We start from the raw sequence: 8,533 nt of genomic DNA on the forward strand, positions 1-8,533 counted from the left end.
TTTCAGGAGGAGTTTTCAAACTTTCCAAGAGAAGCCAACTTTTTAAAACTGCCGGCCTGCCTGCAAAACAGGGCACAAAGACAACGGTGAGAAGCAAGATCAGATATTGATCAAGATGGTGAGAGCTAACCATAAAAAAGAAGCAAAAAAAATTGCCAGGGTGGGAGTCGAACCCACGACCTCTTGCCTATAGGGCTAGCGCGCTACCGCCTGAGCCACCGAGGAGCAGGTGGCAGGTTAGCCTTGCATGGCTATGATAAAGGTTGCGCTCTCACCATCTAGAAAAAATATATAGAAAGAGAGAGAGAGAAGAGAAAGAGGCGTAGAAAGAATAGGAAAGTGTGGGGTCCAACTATGGAAATTTTGAGAAAGTTCTAGAACTACTAATCACCAACAACATCATGCAATATACAAAGAAAAATAGAGAGATAGAGAAAAGAGCAGAAAAGGAAGAAAGTTCTAGAAGCCTAGTCACCCAGGATCCCGAGACCAAGAGTTCAGGAGTCCAGAATCCCATGATCCAGAAGCCTAGAATCCCAGAAATATCGAGACCAGGACCCTAGATCCTTAAATCCTAGAATCTAAGGATCCCAAGATCGCAAGATCCAGAAGCCTAGGATGCTAAAATCCGAAAGCCGGAGGTCCATGAATCCAGAAACCCCAGAATCGATGAGCTTAGGATCCTAGAAGCTTTAGATCCTAGAACCTAGAAACCCAAGATCCCAAGATTTCCAGGAACCTCAGAATCTAAGAATCCCAAGATCCCTAGATCCCGAAATTCTAGAATCCAGGAACCCAGGAGTCGCGGATATGATTCCAAGATTCCAAGATTCCCAGAATCCCAATTTCCCTAGATCCAGATTCCCAGAATCCTAATCTTCTAGAAAATCCGAGAACAATGCCAAGTATGATAGATTGTGGTACGTCATCTGGAGATGGATTAGGGTACATATGGTCCTTCAGAAAAATCACCTAGGTGCTAAAATGACAGTGCTAATGACCCCCCTAAATCCATCTACAGACCAAACCAACATGCAGATAGAAGAAAATAATAGAAAAAAAAATCAGACTCACCTTCTTGATAAAGAGGTTAACGGGTTAGATGATACTGTAGGTAGTGTACTGTAGAGGGGAGTTAAGATGAGAGGGAGGTTAAGTGAGGACGACGGTAGATGGGTGTGTCGAAAGCAACGTGCTCTGCAAAATTCAAATTTAGATGACGTTGAAAAAAAGAACACCAACGAAGAAGATAGATAAGATCACGAAAATTTTCGAAAAGACGGAAAAATAAGAGAAAGAAGAAGAAGAAGAAGGCATTCAAAATGACCCAAACAAGGACGCGGATAAAAAATGTGCAGAAAAAGCGAAAGAGTGGGGATTCCGGAGAGACGCAGAGAACAAGGATGAGACCTTGACCGGTGGGGGCGCGGACGCCGTCAACTTTCGAATAGGGGCGGCGCTGTACTGTAGGAGGGTGTACTGTAGAGGGGGGCAAGTTTAAATTTTTGGCTCCAGAGGTGGGTAAGGTTTAGCCCAAAGTGGGTAAGCCTAACCCTAAGATGGGTGAGCTTAAGGTGAGTAAGCCTAAGCCTAAGGGGTGTACTGTAGGGGTAAATTCAATTTTTTTTAGTCAAATGATCCTTATATGGCAAGATAGGCGTAATTTCAAAGCCTGGAGGTAAACCTCAAGGGTACCCTAAGGATTCAATCTTTCGCGCCAAAAATCACAAAAAAAAATTGACCTACCCCTCAGGTACCTAACCTATAATATACACAATCTGAGTCACCTGTATAGTGCAATCTAGCCGCAGCAACAGCCAATACAACGCAACGCAAAAAAAACTTAACGCATCAAAGATCAACCCTTTGGCTGGGTAGGGTGGGGTGTCTTGGGTGAATGAGAGAGGACCCTTCCCGCGCGGGACGAGGCCTCCTCGCCAATAAGCTCCGCCCCCTTGCGCGCGCAACCAAAAAGTGCTGGCTGTGCGATCAAACTATATACAAAAAAAACAATCTAGTGTGGTCCGTTGGATGGTGGTAGTGGACAGAGAGGGGTAGGAGTGAGGGGTTAGAGGACATACTTCCCGCGGGAAGAGAGAGAGCGCGCACATAGGAGGACGGATGGGCGAAAAAAACGCTCACTCGAGGTGGACGGATAGGGAAATGGAGGGAATCGGGTCTCCATGTTACCCCCCCCCCCCCCAAAACTCCCCATCCCGTCAAGGACATACAGTAATAGGGGAAAGGAATTCAATCAACTTTTTGATGGGGGGAAGAAGGGAACATCCCCCTTAGGATCCCCCTTTAGGCTGGGGGTAGCTATCTTTAAATGCGCATATCTCAAAAACCAGGAAAACTCTTAAAAAATGCATACCATAAAACCTGTAATAGAAGTTCCCCCCTGACGTTCAACTTTGAGCCCATTTATCTTGGTTCCTGATAAAGATGTCAAAAATTTGTCAACTAATAAATTGTTGCTGCTATCATGATAAACAATTTATCAGTTGACAAATTTTTGATATCTTTATCAGGAACCGAGATAATTGAGCTTAAAGTTGAAAGTCAGGGGGCACTTCTATTACAGGTTTTACGGTAATTACAAAAATGTAAAGGGTTAAATTTTGCGTATTTTGTTAGTTGACAACTTTTTAGTAACGGTTTTGGTTTTTGAGTTATGCGCCTTTAAAGTTTGCGCACTGTAAGAGGGGTATGATAGGCTAGCTTAGATGTGCAGGTAGGGGTATTGTATCTAGACAAGGATAGGTAAGAGCTAGTTAGGTAGCTAGAGGGGTACCGTAAACTGCTAGGAAAGCTTAGATGTGCAGAAAGCTAGGGGTACTGTACCTAGTCTTCAATTGATAAGGCTACAGTACCCCCGGGCAGTAAGATATGCAGGTTACTCTATGGGGAACCTCCCTAAGCCGCAATTTAGTGATCAGGGAACACCTGTCCCGCCAGGTTTTCGCGCATTCTAGGCTTAAAAAAAACAATTAGGGGGTTAGTCTTTTTTCAAAAATTCAAATTTTGGCGCCAAAATCCCTCTTCAAAGCTCCGCCCCTCTCTTATCACTGATAAGTATTAGCCACGCCCCTAATTTCAAAAAAATTCAAAAAAAATTTTGGCGCCAAAAAAAACTTTTTTTCTATTTTTTTCTCACCACAAATCAATGAGCCAAAAAAAGAAGCATCACGAGTTTTTTCTTTGGCTTCTCTGACACTCTCTTTGTCTTACACACTCTCTCGCCAGGCAAGGGGAAAAAACGAAAACGTTTGGCACACTGCCAAGAGAAAAAAACCAACGAAGGGGCAAAAAGAACGTGTGCGCGCGCGCGGTGACCGAAGCGCGGCAAGATAGTACGGTAGCCAACAGAGACGGCGAGAGAAAGAGAAGTGTGTGGGCGGAGTTTGGCCGAATGCCAAGGCATATGGACACACACATTGCGAGCGCGCGCGGCCCTGTGCTCGTGATCACGAGTTGTTTGTTGCAATGGCCAGAAGGAGAAATAGTGTGTAAATGGGAGAGAGCGGAGGAGCGGTCGTCGATCTCCGAATGTCTGCGTCTCTTCGCTCGACGTCATCTTTTCGGGTGCGACGCGGTCGCGACGCGCGCACGCTGACCGTCAGCGGGATGGATGAGGCAAATTTCCCCCCTTCAGAAATTTGGGGCGGACAGCCAGAGCGGGATGGGATGGGAAAAAAAGAAAGTCTTGGCACAATGCCAAAAAGGGGCGGAGTCTCGCCACCTAGTGAGAAAAAAAGGGCGCCGCTGGCCGCGAGGTCATAAATCAGATGGAAACGGATGCGAAGAAGTTTGAAATTTCAAAAAAAAAAAGAAAATTTAAAGGGACAGACAAATTTTAAACAAATTAGAATTCAAAAATTCAGAAAAGGGCTCTTTTCCCCTTCTGCTCCGTTTTGTGCATCTTTTCCGCTTTCTCCAAAATAGGCCACGCCCCCTTTTTAAGGGGAGGGGCCTCTCTTTTTGGGGTGCCCTTTTTGGAGCACTTAAATTAACGAAAATGGGAATTTTTGAGGATTACTGTAGCCAAGTGTACAGTACTTGGGATTACTGTGCCGATCATACAGTCTCGATGTATACCACATCCCGTATTTCCTACGCCAACTTTGAGCTCAATTATCTCACTTCCCATGAGAGCTATCAAAATTTTGTCAACTGATAAAATGTTGTTGATATTATGATAAACAATTTATCAGTTGACAAAACTTTGATATCTTTTGTAGGAGCCGAGATAATTGAGCTCAACGTTGACAGGGGTTCTATTAGAGAGGGTAGAGAGGGGTACGGTGTGTGAGGAATTTTTAAAAGCTTGAAATTCCGAAATTTTGGCAGTTTCTGCCACAAAAACCTCATCTCATTGAAATTGGGAAGGATTAGTAGAAAACAATTGGTGTCCCACACATACTCAGAAAAAGGGTCCACCCGATGAAAAAAGAAAAATTAAAACGGATAGAGAGTATCCGAGCCCGGAGCCCGGGTCGCATTTCAAAGGGGACTACGACAGGTGGCACTATTCGGCGGATACGTGACTCATTGATTGATTGGAAGAAGAGCTCCTCTAGGGGCGGAAGAAAGATAGAGTGATGGATCTACTAGGGACGGGATAGAACAACACTCTTTGGGCCTTCTTCCTTTAAAGGGACATATCTCTAAAACCAAAAAAGCAATCTGAAAGTGGTTCACTACAAAAATGTAAAGCATAAAATTTTGCAATTTTTGTTAGTTGGTCATTTTTAAAGAGCTTTCTTACTTTTTGAGATATGCGCCTTTAAATATGGGGCACCCAAGTGCCCCTCCCTTTTGTTGCGAGCTGTGTGAAAATAGAAAAAGCTGTTTAAAGGTGGGGGGACATGAAAAAAATAATGTTCTCAAAATTCCGTTCAAAGATGCCCCTCGAGGAGTTGAACTTGTGAGGGCGATGATTGAGGGTGCGGCTCCGCTACCGACTGAGCCACGCGGGCAAAGATAAAGCGCACGCCCGTTTGCATACATAAAGGCGAGGACGACAGCTGTACGCAGAGTGACATTAATCGTTGTACACCTTGACGGTAGAATGCATACTCTAGCTACAAAAAAACTACGAAAAATCTCCTGTCCCCCCACCTTTAAGCGTTATTAACCAAAAAAATAGAGAAACTTTAATGTTACATATTTTGTTAAATGACTACTTTAAGGAAGCCAGTTTGGTTGTTGAGTTATGCGCCTTTAAAGTTCTCGCGCTCTAGGTAATTTTGGAGAGGATCGTAACTTGGTTCAAAATTGGAATTTCTAGATGATTCAAATAGAAAAATGTAGAACTTGACAAGATCTACAATGTAATCTAAAATTTGACTATATTCAAAAAACGAATTTTGAGACCAAAGCCATAAAATGGGTGTGCGCTCATACCGGGCATGTATCGATGGCCCACCGGTGTTTTACAGCCTGTGCTTCAAAGCTCGGCATTCAAATGTAGTCAAATTAAATCTTATTTTATAGATCATTTTAAATTCTACGTTTTACTTTTTAATTCAAACCGAAATTCCAATTTTGCGCTGAGTTATGGACCGAGCAGTAGTCGGACTACGCGATCAACGCCACCGGCAACCCCCGCGACAAACTTTACAGCTCTACAAAACTAGATAATAGTTATTGGAATGTTTTGAAATTTCTAGGTAATACAGAACAAAACTAGAGCTTCATTTTTGTAGTTGACAACTTTTTCCTATCTACAGTAATTTTTGAGATGTGCGCCTTTAAAGCTGGCGCGCATCTCCTTCAGGGGCTCGGCGAAGAGAGACGCATATCTCAAAAACTACGGTAGCTAGAAAAAAGTTGTCAACTACAAAATTGAAGCTCTATTTTTGTTTTGTATTCTCGAAAATTTTCAGACAAAACTAAAAAGTACTACGTTTTTATAGAGTCAAAGTTGACACCCATGTAAAACTAAAATTGTCATTTTGGAACATTTTGCGGAATACTGTAGGAATTCAAAAATTTGAAAAATCCGGAAGTTTCCAAAAGTTTTGAAAATCAGTTTATAAGCTCCGCCCACTTTTCGACATTTCAAATTTCGCGCTCTTCTATTTCTCCAACCATATGTTTTACCTTCCGAATTTCAAAAACTACCTTTTTCCAAAAAATGGGCGGAGCCAATGTACAGGATCCTAAACACATCTGGCGCCCCGCCAAGCGAAAATTCAAATTTTTCTTCGTGACTCATGCAGGTATTTCGGAGAGATTGTAGAAAAAAGAGAGACACCAGAGAAGCAGAGAAAAGAAGGATTTGTCCATCAGCTTTGTTTTTGCAGTTTACAACTTTTTCCTAGCTACCGTAGTTTTTGAGGTATGCGCCTTTAAAGATGGTGCGCCTCGCGCGCCTGCCTGAAAGAGTAGCTCGATTTCTATAAAGGCGCATATCTCAAAAACTACGGTAGTTAGAAAAACGTTGTCAACTACAAAAATGAAGCTCTATATTTGTTCTATAAGGTCTGAAATTTTTAGGTAAACCAAACAAGTACTAAAAAGTTTTCCAGGCACTCAAAGTTGACACTCATTTTTAACTAAAATCGATAGTTTTTACAAACGAAGTCTGGTTACTGTAGTTTTTTGCAGGGTTTTTTGATCTACTATTAACAAAAAATTCTGAAATTTTCTAGAAAAAATGTTGCGAAAAATGGAAAAACGTGGAAAGTTAGTAAAAATGATAATAAAATGACCTGATAAGAAAAAGTACTACACAAGAATGAGTTTTTGTTTGTCAGCTTTTTTTTTGGGGTTGGGAAAATGACCAGGGATTTTTTGGGAGGGAGAGAGAAATAGTATTTTGTTTGAATTTCAAAAATTCAAAAATTCAAAAATTCAAAAATTCAAAAATTCAAAAATTCAAAAATTCAAAAATTCAAAAATTCAAAAATTCAAAAATTCAAAAAATCGAAAATTCAGAAATTCAAAAATTCAAAAATTCAAAAATTCAAAAATTCAAAAATTCAAAAATTCGAAATTTGGAAATTCCGAGATTTTCAAAATTTGAGCATAAAAATTGGATACTTGGTACTGTACAAAAATTTCTGACCATTTATCGAATTGTTTGAAAGTACGTAATTCTCTCTCTCTCTCTCTCTCTCTCTCTCTCTCTCTCTCTCTCATTTCCTTCCGCTTCCTATCTTCTTATCATTATTATTTTTCGTCACTAAATTCTCCATTCTTATCATTTCTCTCTTTATTTGACCATCGACCAATACACGCTTCATTGACAAAACTAGGTTAGGATATTTGTGTTAAAAGAGAGAGAGAGAGAGAGAGAGAGAGAGAGAGAGAGAGAGAGAAAAGTAAAATACAAAAGCGCAAAAAGATCACATTTTTGAGGTTGGCGCGGATGACCTTTTTGATATATGGAGGTGACACACAAAAAATAATAAATACAGTAACCAAAAAAGGGACGCTGATCTATAAACTACACTATGACATAAAGGTTCATAACTCGCTTCAAAGTTTAGCTATAAAAATGTCAAAATGTGCAAAAGTAGATCTTGAGAAGGACTACAAAATGGTATAAAACATATATAGTTGAAAATATACTATGTTTGAAAAAGGGATTAAAAAGGTTTCGTTGTCCCTGTTTATCTCGGTTTTTGTAAGAGATATCGCAAAGTTATCAACTGATAAAATGTTAAGCATAAAACAACCAACATTTTATCAGTTGACACATTTCTATAGGGACAAAGATAAAGGGGCTCAAAGGTAAGAGCGTGATAAGCATAAATGCAACCGGCCAACCGATGGAGAGGCTCATAACTCGCTTCAAAATATAACTTTTTATTTGAATTAAAAAGTAAAGTATAGATATTAAGAAGAGCTACAAATTGATATAAAACATGACTAGTTTAAAATGTGACATCTTTAAAAAGGAGTCGACAAAAGACGGAACAAGAGAAGGATCGCCCACTGTCCGCCCCAAGGAGTCCGCCAAATTTGACCCCATTTATCTCGGTTCCTGTGAGAGATATCAAAAAGTGGTCAACTGATAGAATGTTAAGCATAATACAGCACATATTTTATTAGTTGACATGTTTTTGATATCTTTTACAGAAAATAAGATAAATCAATGCGAAGTGGAGTGTGTGAAGACAACAAAAACACTAACTTTTCCAATGGGAAACTCCGCCCCTTTTTTGTATAACATGCTTCTTTGAAGGTCATCAAATGGATCTAAAAATCTAGAAAAAAAAACAAATTTGAAAGCTCCAGTTTTTTCAGGATTACTGTAAATCTGAAATTTGAGAAATTAGAGAAAAATATTCAAGCATTTTTCATTTATTTCACTAATAAGTTCCAAAAATTTAAAGGTGGTGTACGGGGCCCAGTATCCAAGGGTACATCGAAAAAGGGTACATCGAGTTCTAAGGGTACATTGGTTCCAAGGGTACATTGGATTGTTCGGTACATGTAGGTGGACAAAAAAAGTAAATCAATATTTTTATACATACTATTTTGATTTCTGCTCAAAATTATAGGTTTAGGCGGAAACGCCTTA

This window comes from Caenorhabditis briggsae, assembly GCF_000004555.2.
Source record: "Caenorhabditis briggsae complete genome, chrIII, whole genome shotgun sequence".
In the NCBI taxonomy this organism is placed as follows: Eukaryota; Metazoa; Nematoda; class Chromadorea; order Rhabditida; family Rhabditidae; genus Caenorhabditis; species Caenorhabditis briggsae.